This window comes from Ptychodera flava, chromosome 7 (assembly GCF_041260155.1).
Source record: "Ptychodera flava strain L36383 chromosome 7, AS_Pfla_20210202, whole genome shotgun sequence".
NCBI classification, from domain to species: Eukaryota; Metazoa; Hemichordata; class Enteropneusta; family Ptychoderidae; genus Ptychodera; species Ptychodera flava.
The window spans coordinates 15,968,682-15,983,806 of record NC_091934.1 but is presented as its reverse complement, the minus strand read 5'-3'; the positions used below and the strand labels follow the sequence as shown (position 1 = coordinate 15,983,806).

Genomic DNA, 15,125 nt, shown 5'->3' with positions numbered 1-15,125 from the left:
GAAAGTTGGAATGGGGGTCAGCCACTTTTTGACGTCGGCAAAAAATAATCCACCCCCCCCCAAGGCCGAAGGGACTGACCAGTCCCTAAAAGGGTCTCGTGCATCGTATGCCAATCTCAACACAGTCTCCTTCCGTTTAGGGGAAACATGAAGTCAAAGGCCTTTGCAGTGAAATTCCTATCAACCAAAGTACAAGTGTGCATGCCACTACCGTACCCATGATGTAGCCCTGACTTCATTCTGTGATTTGAGAAGTGAACACGTCGTACAAATTTATATTTATAAATGTTCACCTTATTGTAATAAGTACATAGCAGTTAACTAGTGTTTACAGGTAAGTGGACTCAGGATACACAAAAACAAATTATCGCATGCACAAGCGATGGACACATAAAGGCTATGACTTAAATGTCAATGCCTCGCGTATTAAGGACATTTTTATCTTATGGCTGCAATTGTATCCATGGAGATACCACATAACTTATCATTTAACATGTCGTGTCAATTCACCTAGCAGTTGTTATTTTTTTCTGATAATTTTTAGATTTATTCAAATCATTTGATGACAGTAACGTTACTCGTAGAATTTCTGTGCCCAAAACATTCTCTGAAAAGGAGTCCAATTTTTATTTGTCGTCTTCTCAGTGTGGTAACTGAATGAATAAACGAAGTAGACTCACAAATGTTAGTATTATGATTTTTAGCATTTGATGAATATGCAAGAACAGCAAACCATACAACTTCGAGAATCTGTAGCCGGGGTGTTTTATGTGCAAAGGTACTGTATAACGTACAGTCACTGGTGGTTAGGTTCATATGGAAGGCCCTGTAACCTAGGAAAATTGGCTTCATTTCCACAAGTAAGACGAGAAAAATGTTTGCCCGCCCGGAAAGACAGTTTACCCAAACAGATCAGTTTGCATGCCCTTACCTTCTCCGGGCGTAAGCGACAGCGCCCCCAGCAGTAGAGAGTCTGGGCCACCCAGACTAACCCTTAAATAACCTTTTATCACGATGTATTCATAAATGTCGTCACTAACTCAGCAATGTCTCTAACCATGGTCCCTCTAGGACAGTGGTCTAACGACACTTCCGTATATGTCTGTGAATATCACTATTCCTCTAATCTGATTTCAGTCGGATGACGTTTGTATGAGCTACACCACGTCCATATTCGAGTCGATGCCATGAGGTAAAACTGCTGTCTGAGATTTTATTAGCTTGCTATTAATGAAACATACTATCCGGGAATTTTGAATTGGCATATAGAAGTCATTCAGCAATTTATTGAAATCTTGATTTAAATCAAGGGATGATTTGAGACAGCCAATGTTTCTTTCTGAATCTCATTTATCTTCAAGGGAGATTATTTTGAACTATAAGCTTATTAAACTCCCAAATTTCCCTCTTCCCAGTGCACCCAACAAGAACTCCCCAGTGCCCTAAACAAGCGTTTCCCACTGCCTATCATCATCGCATGCTTTTCTCAATCCACGGTTTTGTGGAGGGACCCTGGTCCATCCTATAAAGTGTGCACGTGCTATCTCACAGATTCGCTTCGACATCAGTTGTGTGAAAATAAAACACACGTATTTACTCTGACGTAAGAGAAACGCCCTGTTTCCCGCCCAACGAGAGAATTAAATAAATGCCTTCACAATGCGAACATCTTTTTTCCACGAACAGCTTCGTTTGGTGCCGCTTCACTGCTGGTCCATGTGTGTTTATCTCGTTTAGTTATAACTAGCTTCTCCCACGGTCTTTGCTATTTCCTGTTGTTTGTATCCTCGAATTTGTAGTCGTTCACTAAATCTCGTGACCTTCTATGTAAAGTCACCTTCATTGTGTACATGTTTGAATGTATTGCAATGTTTCACCTTTGATGACGCTTAAATTAGCTATATGTGGAATACGTTTCTGTGTTAGAATTAGAATGCATCTGTTAATTTTTAGTTCATGTGTTCACACACGTGAGCTAATGTCGTAGAGATGTCTGTCTGTCTAACCGTGTGTGCATGTGTGTCTGTCTGTCTGTGTTCCTGTCTGTCTGTCTGTTTACATGACACCTCAAAAACGCCGGAACAGATTCAAGTCAGATTTGGTAGACAGGTACTATATGCTGATGGCAATAACTGATTAGATTTTGGTTAGTGTGGCTTGTACATTAATGAAGTGATGAAATATCATTTTTTTTCATATCATGGTTTCCTTTGGAGACAGTAAAGACAGTGTCGACATATACCAAGAAATACTACACAAAATTTCATGGAACTTTACATAGATGACAATCTCAGAACATTATGATGATACTGTGGGTGTCATGTCAATTATCTGCTCATCTGCATATTTAATAAACTTTTGTAATTATTGACATAACTCCGACATTCCAAAACCAAATTTGATGATACCCGCTACAAATATTGATCAAATAGATATTTAATTGTACTGAGAATAATTGGGCAGTGTCAAGTTAATAAATAGCTCATTTGCATATTTTATGAAGTTTTGTAATTAATCATATAACTCCGAAAAAACTGCACCAAATATTTGCATATTTAATGAACTTTGTAATTAGTAATAGTGATATAACTCTGGGATTATGGTACCAAATTTGATGAAACCTACTACAGATATTGATCAGATAAATATTTAATTGTCCCGTGAAGGACTGAAAAGTATTAAGTTAATAAATAACTCATTTGCATATTTTATGAAGTTTTGTAATTAGTCCTATAACTCAAACAGTACTGTTCGAAAGTTGATTATACCGGCTACATTTAATTATATGACAGATATCTGATTCATCTGTGAAGCGTACTTCTATGTAATGGACATATTGTAAACCACGTGAGCACATTCGGTTCACATCTGGTTGGTTCTTTAGGGAGCCGTCATTATTTACGGCCTGGGGGTCGGAGAAATGTCATCGGAAACTCTGAAATTTCCCGTGATCCCCCCCACACCAACCATGATGAATTTGAGTACCCCCTCTCTAACTCTGAAATTTTGACTGACCACCCCTACTTAGTGCCTCAAATAAGGTTGTGTGGAACATCGGCGAGCAGAACTGCGCAATATATGTTTATTCCTGTGCATAAATCCCTTATAAATATGAGCCTATTTGATGTTTTGGCGGAGGGGGCTAGAAAGGTTGCATGTAGATAGGGGAATTTCAAATTTTTTTGAGGATATCAGTGTGGGTGAGCTGAAAAAAAAGATTATTTGTGAACGCAGCCTTACGTGGAAGCAATTTGCATATGAAACCTCAATTTAGGTGCCTTTAGAATATTTCTTTGATTGCCGTTCACGAATGTTCCTCAAAGCTTTCTTCCTGCCAAATGGAAACACGAACACAGGAATATAAATAATGTACTACATATCCTCCATACATATTTTCCAAAATATATTTTGGTTTGTAATACCTTCACCGCTGTGTTTGTTTTGCATAATTTTGTGTGAAAACATATCCTAAACAAAGAGCGGCGCCGGAATGAGAACAATGGCACAGCCCTCCTTCTTTGAAGTAGGTGTGCATTTACTGCAGGCGATCAGAATATTTTAGTTTTATGCATGATTCTGTCTACACATATATCAGAAACATTGCGAAATTCAGCACATACATGGGACCATACTACTGTTTTATTTACTTTGCCGGAATTTTTTTTAAAGGCAGCCTTTTTGATTTTTTTTCCAAATTCATACAGAACCCCGGACATCACATGGACCATCCCTAATTGTGCAAAACATGGAGGTAGCTCCCTGTGCAAAAGAATGGGCAGATATTAGTAGGGATGCCAGGCCCTTTTTTGTTCTTGGTTAAACTTACTTGAATTGTATTTTTTCTTGAAGATCTTGTCTCAAGATTTAAAAAACTGTTTGAATGATGGTTCTATCTTGTCTATTTCCAGAGTTATGATTTTTTATTAGAATTAAAATATGCTCGATTTTTTTGACAAATGGTCAAAAAATTACAACATATGGCTAAAACTCATTTTGTGGGGATCCCTATGAAAAAATATTGTTGTATAATAACATTAATTCTCTAAGTAAACTGTTTTAAAACACTTTTTGTGCAATATATTGTAAGAGTAAGGTATAAGGAGCTTTTGTTTTCTTTACACAGAGACTTGAAAATGCCAAAAATTTTGTGAGACATTGTTGGAAATTGGACGGCACCGGGTACGGGTACCGTGTATAATAATGCCGGTCAAAAAAGCTATTTTTCGCCATTTTCAAACTACTGTAACTTTCAGAGTTTTTAAGCTAGCTCTGTCAAATTTTGCACAGTTAATATTGAGAGATAATGCAAAAGAATACATGCATTTAAGATTTATAAAATTACTTAAATTTTGTATTTGAGATACACTGACAATCAAGGAGAGCCAAAAAACATTGGACGGAATTTCAGTAAAAATAGCCATTGTTCCTCATTTTCAAACAGCTATAACTTTCATCAGAGTTTTTACGCTAGCTGTATAAAAGATTGCACACTTAAACTTGAGTAATAACGAAAAAGCAAAACTATATTTTAGATCTGTAAAACTTTTTAAATGTTACATTCGAGAAATTCTGATATTCAAAAAACCAAAAATCATAGGAATATGAATAAAATAAGTCATTGTTCAACTGATCAACTCACATAATAATCCCCTGGAGCTGTCCTTTTTTACACAAGAATATTACACCCCCTAAAAAGCTGTCATCTAGTTGTACTCAATTTTCCTTTGGCATTAAAATCTAGAGTCAGGGTTATGACTTTTTTCTTTGCTCTTGGTTCTTTCCTTAGATTTTTCATTCTCTCTTCATTTGCCCTCTCTTTCAACTTGTTTTTCAATTCCTGATTCCTGCACTACCTATACCACTGTCTGTCATTTCCCCATGCTGTTAAAAATAAAGGTTGTTTACATACATTTATTACCATGGCATGCTGACTCTATTCCCATAAATCATTGAAAGAGTATTCATTTCTGTTTTTAAATATCATTTTGTAAATTTTGTACGACATCAACAGATGAAAAATGATCGTAAAACTACCAGGGTTTGAAAACAGCTGATCGTAGCGTTGCCAGTACAGAGTACAGGGCTGTTCAACGAAGTACGTACGTACGGCAAATTTACGGTAAATTCCGAACGCACAGACTTTGAAACTACTCAGAACTGACCTTAACAAACAGTTTTTGGTGTACGGGTTTATATTTCAATGATAGAATGACTATAAAAAGTAAAATTGACCAAATGTTTGCTCGATTCACTATCACAAAACACTTCCGGGTTTTCACTTGTCCCGCATAAAACTATGATGGCCGCGCTGTGCATGGCGCGGTTCGGAATAGCTGTGGAAACGCTATCTGTTGGCGGGGTAGCGGGCATTGCTATGCAGGTCAAAGGTCCGCTGACCTTTGACCTTTGACCCACATAGCGATGCTCGCTACCCGCCAACAGATAGCTGCGTTTCCACAGTTAGATTTAGAAATGACAACAAGAATGTAAATGAAAGATTACATCAGAAAACGGCCATGAAAATGCTTCAAACTTTCCACAAATTTAGAAAAACACTTGCTGTTTGGTATACTAACTCCGATCACTGAAAATTGTCCCCGCATTTTAGCGAAACCTACGTACAAAATGCCGTTTAGGCGCTGAACAAAATAAACAGCTTGGGCGAGCCAATTTTGAAGATTGGCGTCACTGCGAGTCCAGGTGACCTTTCAACCTACTTTGTCTCCAAATATGGGCATCCTAGGTGTGGTTAACCTCTGTAAACATATGAACGCAGTGGCCTGAGAAATGTGCGTGCCGCTGTACGGCGAAAAGTAATGCTTGATTTTGAGCGCTAAGATGACACGGGTTTTTTTCTGTATTTTATAAAAAACTCACGTGGTAGAATAAACAATTGAATAGGAATTTTTATAGAAACTTTTATTGAATTAAACGTAATATTTTTGAGATACTATGGAAGACCGGTCACGACATGCGACATGCGACCTGCGACTTCAAAACTGCGACCTGCGTCCCGCGAGTTTGAAACATGCGACCTGCGACTTCGGCATTTAGACCTAGGTGTATAACCTGCGACTTCACAACGGCGACCTGCGTGTTTGTCAAACTGCGACCTGCGACTTCACAACTGCGACATGCGACAACAACACGTAACGTTTCATGGTGTTTTCCTCAGTATTAGATTGGAGGCGTCTTGCGTGAACTTTAATCCTTTGAGCGCCAAAGTCTATTTTTGTCCCCTTTATATAATAAACCCCTGTCAATTTTTCTCCAATTTTGCAAAAAAAATTGGGAAAAACCTGTAGCCAATGAAATGTGATGTCGATTTGGTCCAAAATTATCAAAAAATTACAGAAAATTCATACAATTGGTAAAATTTTGCACTAAAAGTTTGGTGGGAGAAAATTACAGCGCTCAAAGGGTAAAACGTGGAAAGGAGATTTAACGTTCAACATCGATCAATTAATAAGCCATTGCTTTCGCTTTGGTAGATCGTTCACAAAGTCTGGCAAAACTCAATTCATGTACACACCAGTTCACTCATTTTCATCTGGAGAGATAATTTTATGATGGAAATGTTGACAGTACGTGTTAATGCATGGAAAATAATATGCTACGTGATAGGCATTTAGATGTTTATATTATAATTTCAAATTATTTTAGATATTCTTCGTCTGCCTTACCTCGCTTCTTTCCTTATGTTATCAACAAACTTTTTGATTTTAGAAATCTCTGGTATTTATCCTCATTTCACTGTGGTATAACCATCTAGTTTAATTCATCAGTTGCCCCCCCCTGTATCATAACTGCGTCAGTGTCATTGCAAACATTAGAATTTTCAGTTATTGTCGTTCATTTTCTAACATTTCCAGTTTTGTTCCAATTCTCCAGTGATTGATCATCGGATGTTGCCATCTTTTCGTCTAATTTCATTTTTACTTTTCGTCAAAAAATCGAATTGATCCAACTTTTGTTCAGTTGGAAAAATAAAAATATTCTTACTGGTTAACTTCGGACTACATTTGTCTACACAAATAACATATGCAAAGTAAAGCAGTTAAAATAATACTGATATTGACAGAAGTGCAAACATATTTGCTAACCATGAATAGCCAGAGACCGACTCAAGTTCTTTATAGATAACGCGAGTTAAAACTGTAAAACAGGACATAATTAAACCCTCCTACAATCCTATTTTCAGTCTTTAAGCCTAATATGTACATACTATAATATGTACATATTATTTTTTGTGTGTATATAATATTTTAGATCATGTAGGCAGAAAAGTTCCAGAAACTATTAAACACTGATGTAGACGTTTAAAACCCTATTGCTATTGCATTATTTCAGATCGGTTTGCCTTTCGTAAGAAGGAAAATAAATTTGTGCTCTTCGTTTGTGGAATTCTCTACCGTCACAGCTTCATGCACTTCTATCGCTGGTTGAATTCTTTCGCTGGCCGATTTTTGCGTAGGCCAGCGGTGCGAAAATAATGCTCTGGTCGCGAGAATGCGGTAAACCGGCTGTTTTAATATAGTGCAATGGTGTCCCTCGTGTTTTTCAGGCTCGTGTTCAGAGCAATGGTGCGAACAAATCAAGACTGATATCGCAGTTTGACAAACACGCAGGACGCAGGTCGCTGTTGTGAAGTCGCAGGTTAGGCCTACACCTTGTAAATGCCGAAGTCGCAGGTCGCATGTTTCAAACTCGCAGGACGCAGGTCGCAGTTTTGAAGTCGCAGGTCGCATGTCGTATGTCGTGACCGGTCTTCCATAAGATACAGCAGTTTGAAAATGGGAAACCGTTCAATGTGCAACGACTGTCAGTGTAATGTCGCAAGTTTTCAGTGAGCGTCTGGCATCCCTTATAATAGAAGGCAGGTATCAAGCTGTCAACAGTGGACCACTTTCGATACTCCTACAGCGAAACTTTAGTTCTAGATGATATTGAGCTGTGGGACTATAGCTGGGCTCCGGGTGTCTTGGTGAATTCTTCTGTCTTTTTATACGTGCTGTTTTTGACTTCCACGATTTTCTCCCCGCTACCACAGAAAAGCAACAGCACAGCTGTAGCATATGGACCGACAGCTAGACGAGATTATACACAAACTGTTAGTAAAAAACAAACAAACAAACAAAACATATACAGGTCAACATGCGCTTTTGTCCTGTAGGTTGCCAATTGGGTAGACGTAGAAAGCATGCGTTACTCTCAGACTGAACATGAAAGTCTGCGCTACAACCGTGAATTTCTAGCATGAATACCAATCATCTTTCAAGATTCGAGTGCAATAGGATACTCTTGTAAGAAAGCAATAATGATAGAGATATGAAACGTTTCAACTGTATTCATAATCATGAATATATTAATCTTTTTGCACTATTATTGCCTTGTTCCCCTGTGGTAGTGGAAAGGAAGACAAACGGTTATTTTAGGCATGACAGTACACAGTCCCGCCACAGAGGCGAGATAGCTTCTCTTGTCTTTTTCTTTAGGGTCAGGGAAAACTGCAGTGAAATCGTGCTCAATAGGCCTACCTAGGCCTACATGCAAAATCACAAGAAGGACGTCGAACTCTCCCTGGCACAATGCGCAAGGTCTTTGCAAGCGTCACTGTTCTGAGAATTGATAGCACCCACTTCCTTTCTTTCCGGAATTGCGGATGTCGTATCCGTGTAGAATATGTATACATAACGAGATACGAGATAACGAGATAAAGAAGGCCAAAGGCCTGACATGTGTCATGTCTAGAAATTGTCCACATACATTCCTGGAGGGACTGTGATAATATATCCACGAGGAACAGAATAATCTTGATGTTTATTGTTATTGTTTATGCTGTTATTGAGTAACAAAATTGAAGAACATGATTACTCTTTCTGTTGATTCATTTCTACTATTAACCTTCAAAATAACCAGAATAACTGCAGAAGATCATAATGTATACCCGGGAAAGGTGCCAAGAAGACGGAGTACAGCTCCGGTGTCTTTCTATCCAGTGCTCTATGGAAGCCTGCGCTGCAACAATGTGCTGTATCTGCTTTGCAACTCTGGTCTTGGAAGTTCGATACAGAGATATTTAGTATGTTATTAGTAGAAATGAATCACAAAAAGAAAAATACTGGATTTTTTCAATTTTATTGCCCGATAACAACATAAACAACAACATTTTACACTCTATCCCCATGGATGTTGAAGTGTGATATAAAGTTTCGGTCGTTTTGAGATCGTTAATGTAATTTTAAGGTCACATTGGACTAATAGAACCAGGCGCTCGTTGTCAACAAGGTTAATTTAAAATATGCAGTACAGCTGCAAATGAGATGTGCGGGCCCATCGCGCGATATCCGTCTGCCTACGTGCAATTGTCATAGTCGCTTGTGATTTGATACACAGCGAACCATAACAAACGACTCTGGTACTGCTAGAGATACGCGGCCGCTGGCCTTTGACTCAGTCCATTGGCGTACATGTTAAACTGACTGGGAACTTTTGAAAGAACCTTTCCATTTTGAATAGCCAAATTGAGTGCGGTTGTGGCTCTGTTTTTGCCATTTGATATTCACAACATATGGGCACTTCCAAACAAGCTGAAATTTGATGCAAATTTATGAGCCATATCAGGAAGCAGGGGGAGAGGTCGTCGTCTAAAGGTTATAATAATCTTGCAATGATTCAATGTTTGGTAATCGACGTAAACAGAGTGCGACTTCCAAGTTGGCTAAGCCATCTTGATGACAGAGAGTTTATACGACTATACACCTGTCTGAAGCCAGGAATGCTGAAGGTATTCTGATAATGAGGTAATTATAATGTCAAGACTAAGTCTTCCAGTTTTTTTTGTGAGTACAAGACATATAGTATTTACTTGGTTCGTTCATATGTCACTCTGCAAAGGCCGGAACACTCCTGTAGGACGCTGTCACAGGCGCCCCTTAGCTGGGTAGTCTGCTAAGGGATGGACCATTAGACCTTGGGAGGGGGGTGGTCACAATGAAATTGTGAAAATTTTTTTTTTACTATTGTAAATTTCTGAAATTTTTTTTTTCCAATTGAGATTAGCTGTGCAAATTTTTTTTTCAGAGTAAATTTTCAGATTTATAATTTTTTTTTCGTTCGTCGCTGTCTGAAGATAAAGAGGGCAAACATATGGTGCCAAGCACCACAAGCGGCCACGCAAGCGGTCACTGGGAAGAGGTCAGGAGAGGGGTGTCCCCCTGCTGCTGTTGGAGCTTTTGAAAAATAGAGATTAAAATGGTGTTATTTGGTGGCACTTGGGGAGTATTTTTGCGGGGGGAGGTCAGGAGGGGGTGTCCCCCTCCTGCCGTTGGAGCTTTTGAAAAATAGAGATTAAAATGGTGTTATTTGGTGGCACTTGGGGAGTATTTTTGCGGGGGGTGGTCAGGAGGGGGTGTCCCCCTCCTGCCGTTGGAGCTTTTGAAAAATAGAGATTAAAATGGTGTTATTTGGTGGCACTTGGGGAGTATTTTTGCGCGGGGTGGTCAGGAGGGGGTGTCCCCCTCCTGCCGTTGGAGCTTTTGAAAAATAGAGATTAAAATGGTGTTATTTGGTGGCACTTGGGGAGTATTTTTGCAGGGGGAGGTCAGGAGGGGGGTGTCCCCCCTCCTGCTGTTGGAGCTTTTGAAAAATAGAGATAAAAATGGTGTTATTTGGTGGCACTTTGGGAGCATTTTTTTCGGATTACACATCTTCCTCTGAAACATGGTCTTCTTGCTCCTCAGTAGCTTCGTATAGTTTTGAAAATTGACTATTTTGGTTTCCTGGCTTCCCTTTCTACTGCGTGGTGAAATGCCTACATTCACCCCACCAAACATCATGCATATCTCATGATTTACAATTGATTTGACAAGCTGAGAAGCTAAAATAAGCTAAATAATATAGTGAAATTTGCATATTTGTGTTTTTAGAGTAATTGTTGCCCTTTTTGATCAAAACATCTATTTCTCTGTAGCAGCATGTCCAAATTGATTAGATGTGTATAGATGTGTTGAAATTTCAATATTTGTCTTTTTGGGCAATTTATGCCATTCATGGTCAAAAAATCTGTATTCTCTGAAAGGGCTTGTCCAATTTCTTTGAAATTTGCTACACAAAAACGATTAACCATGCAGATTTATTCAGTATTTGCTATCGAGAAACTTTCAAAGTTCAACCCTTTTATGTGTTTTGTGTTGGGATTTGTTGGATAGATGGCATTCTACGTAGTGTATTGTTGAATGTTAAACATGTGTTGCTGTTGTTATTTGACGCTGTTTTTTGAGAAAAAAGAATTGAAAATGCCTTTTTAAAGCAAAATAATACATAATGACTTGATATGTTGTTTTATCATTATTGACGTGTTTCTACTTGTTCACCCATTCTTGCATTCATCATTGTAATAAAATGCTGTGAAAAAAATGAAACTGATGTGGCCTGCATCTGTTTACCTTGATCTTAAAAGGCAAATACAACTTTCTGTCTTGACAACCATACCATAGTTTCAATGTTTTACCTAGTGTACCTGCTTGGTTTGTACGCAGGAAACAAGTAGAAAACAGGCTCTATAATTTCATAATTTTCAAGTGATCAGAATACAAAAGTCCTGAAAAGATAAGATAATCACAACTTCCAGTATAAGGGATACAGTCACTCTAAATGTATAAATTAAAATTAAAAATGTGCCGGGAGGATGTATGTATGTATACAGAAAGTTGCTTACTGTCGGTAAAATCTAAAAAAATTCAAAATTTTAAAGACTTTTGCAGATTTTTTTTTACGCCGTTGTCTTCTTATTATTTTTTTTTATTTGCAAACTAGTTTGAAGATTTTTTTTTTCTAACTTTCTGCTCTGAAAATTTTTTTTTTCTGTTTTTGACCACCCCCCTCCCAAGATCTAATGGTCCGTCCCTAAGTAGATCGATTTTCGGATCGATCTATTGATCCCGTCGTCGATATGCCCGCCACTGCAACCTAAATACTCACAAGGTGTGCAACACAATCACTCAAAAAACACACCAGCCGATTTGTCAACTGGCCGTGCGCTCGCACAAAACATTCAGAACTACACTCCCATATACGTAGTTGGATCACAAATTTAACCATCTCCTCGAAAATTTCAGATTTATAATTGTTTTTCGTTCGTCGCTGTCTGAAGAGAAAGAGGGCAAACATATGGTGCCAAGCACCACAAGCGGCCACGCAAGCGGTCACTGGGAAGAGGTCAGGAGAGGGGTGTCCCCCTGCTGCTGTTGGAGCTTTTGAAAAATAGAGATTAAAATGGTGTTATTTGGTGGCACTTGGGGAGTATTTTTGCGGGGGAGGTCAGGAGGGGGTGTCCCCCTCCTGCCGTTGGAGCTTTTGAAAAATAGAGATTAAAATGGTGTTATTTGGTGGCACTTGGGGAGTATTTTTGCGGGGGGAGGTCAGGAGGGGGGTGTCCCCCCTCCTGCTGTTGGAGCTTTTGAAAAATAGAGATAAAAATGGTGTTATTTGGTGGCACTTTGGGAGCATTTTTTTTCGGATTACACATCTTCCTCTGAAACATGGTCTTCTTGCTCCTCAGTAGCTTCGTATAGTTTTGAAAATTGACTATTTTGGTTTCCTGGCTTCCCTTTCTACTGCGTGGTGAAATGCCTACATTCACCCCACCAAACATCATGCATATCTCATGATTTACAATTGATTTTGACAAGCTGAGAAGCTAAAATAAGCTAAATAATATAGTGAAATTTGCATATTTGTGTTTTTAGAGTAATTGTTGCCCTTTTTTGATCAAAACATCTATTTCTCTGTAGCAGCATGTCCAAATTGATTGGATGTGTATAGATGTGTTGAAATTTCAATATTTGTCTTTTTGGGCAATTTATGCCATTCATGGTCAAAAAATCTGTATTCTCTGAAAGGGCTTGTCCAATTTCTCTGAAATTGTCAATTTCTTTGAAATTTGCTACACAAAAAACGATTAACCATGCAGATTTATTCAGTATTTGCTATGGAGAAACTTTCAAAGTTCAACCCTTTTATGTGTTTTTGTGTTGGGATTTGTTGGATAGATGGCATTCTACGTAGTGTATTGTTGAATGTTAAAACATGTGTTGCTGTTGTTATTTGACGCTGTTTTTGAGAAAAAAGAATTGAAAATGCCTTTTTAAAAGCAAAATAATACATAATGACTTGATATGTTGTTTTATCATTATTGACGTGTTTCTACTTGTTCACCCATTCTTGCATTCATCATTGTAATAAAATGCTGTGAAAAAAATGAAACTGATGTGGCCTGCATCTGTTTACCTTGATCTTAAAGGCAAATACAACTTTCTGTCTTGACAACCATACCATAGTTTCAATGTTTTACCTAGTGTACCTGCTTGGTTTGTATGCAGGAAACAAGTAGAAAACAGGCTCTATAATTTCATAATTTTCAAGTGATCAGAATACAAAAGTCCTGAAAAGATAAGATAATCACAACTTCAGTATAAGGGATACAGTCACTCTAAATGTATAAATTAAAATTAAAAATGTGCCGGGAGGATGTATGTATATATACAGAAAGTTGCTTACTGTCGGTAAAATCTAAAAAAATTCAAAATTTTAAAGACTTTTGCAGATTTTTTTTTACGCCTTTGTCTTCTTATTTATTTTTTTTTATTTGCAAACTAGTTTGAAGATTTTTTTTTTCCTAACTTTCTGCTCTGAAATTTTTTTTTTTCTGTTTTTGACCACCCCCCCTCCCAAGATCTAATGGTCCATCCCTAAGTAGATCGATTTTCGGATCGATCTATTGATCCCGTTGTCGATATGCCCGCCACTGCAACCTAAATACTCACAAGGTGTGCAACACAATCACTCAAAAAACACACCAGCCGATTTGTCAACTGGCCGTGCGCTCGCACAAAACATTCAGAACTACACTCCCATATACGTAGTTGGATCACAAATTTAACCATCTCCTCGAAAATCACGCCGATGAACGTGTTACTCGCATCATCTTGAAGAAATCGGCCGTGTTTTGAGACCAAGCGCAGTGAAATGTGGCCTGCAGAACGATTCTAACCATATGATGTAATTTATTCTACTACTGATTGGCTAATCAACGGCCAAAACAAAGTCCATGGCAAGACGTCACTGGTGTAGTACAGTTGAACCAATCAGCAGTTGAAAAAATGACGTCATTTGTTAGAATCGTTCTGCAGGCCGCAATTCACCGCGCTTCGTCTCAAAACACGGCCGATTTCTTCAAGATGACGCGAGTCCATATTCATCGGCGTCATTTTTGAGGAGATGGTTAAATTTGTGATCCAACTAGGTATATGGGAGTGTAGTTCTGAATGTTTTGTGCGAGCGCACGGCCAGTTGACAAATCGGGTGGTGTGTTTTTTGAGTGATTGTGTTGCACACCTTGTGAATATTTAGGTTGCAGTGGCGGGCATATCGACTACGGGATCAATAGATCGATCCGAAAATCGATCTACTTAGCAGACTACCCAGCTAAGGAGCGCCTGTGGACGCTGTACTCCGCATCTGGAGGTCCCATGTTCATGGCAATCGTCCCTAGCCTGTGTATAATATCTCGCTACGGTACGTATTTGTAACACATATCGTACATCGGTATAGTCCGCGATTGACTTCTGAAGTAGTTGGAGTGCTGTCCTATGACGCAAAGTATAAGGCTGACTTCAGACTCTTAGCTTTAATCGGCAGCAACATTTACTACTGACCTAGCGTCCCCCCCCCCCCCCCCCCAGGAACAGCCTGCCAGAATACTAGTGTTCAGCTACTACAGTATATAACTTCAATTTGCTTTCGATTTACTTTGGTTTGATATTCTTATACCCAGGCTTGGGGCAAGTCTTGTCCAGTATGTACTTTCTCACAAATTCCTATAGTTTTTTTGTTGGGGTGCGGGGGGTGGGGGTGGTGATTGTGCATGAACTCGCTGGGCTTTGGATATCCTGGTATTGCAGAAAGCACACGGGTACGCGTACAGCAGATTTATGTGCGTCATGTTTACATGAAAACTGTAGCACACAGTACATGGCAGCGCGACATCTGATTCCGTCTCCTGCAGGACCACGTCCTACCATGGAATTAGGGAGCGTTCAGTTATTATGGCCGGGGGTGGGCCG

General features: G+C 38.9%; 1 protein-coding gene across 1 annotated transcript in view; it reads left to right on the top strand.

Annotated features, from left to right (window-relative positions):
• Positions 1-15,125, top strand: part of LOC139136864 (protein sidekick homolog) — a 311,194-nt gene that overhangs the window by 237,913 nt on the left and 58,156 nt on the right. The window lies entirely within an intron of this gene.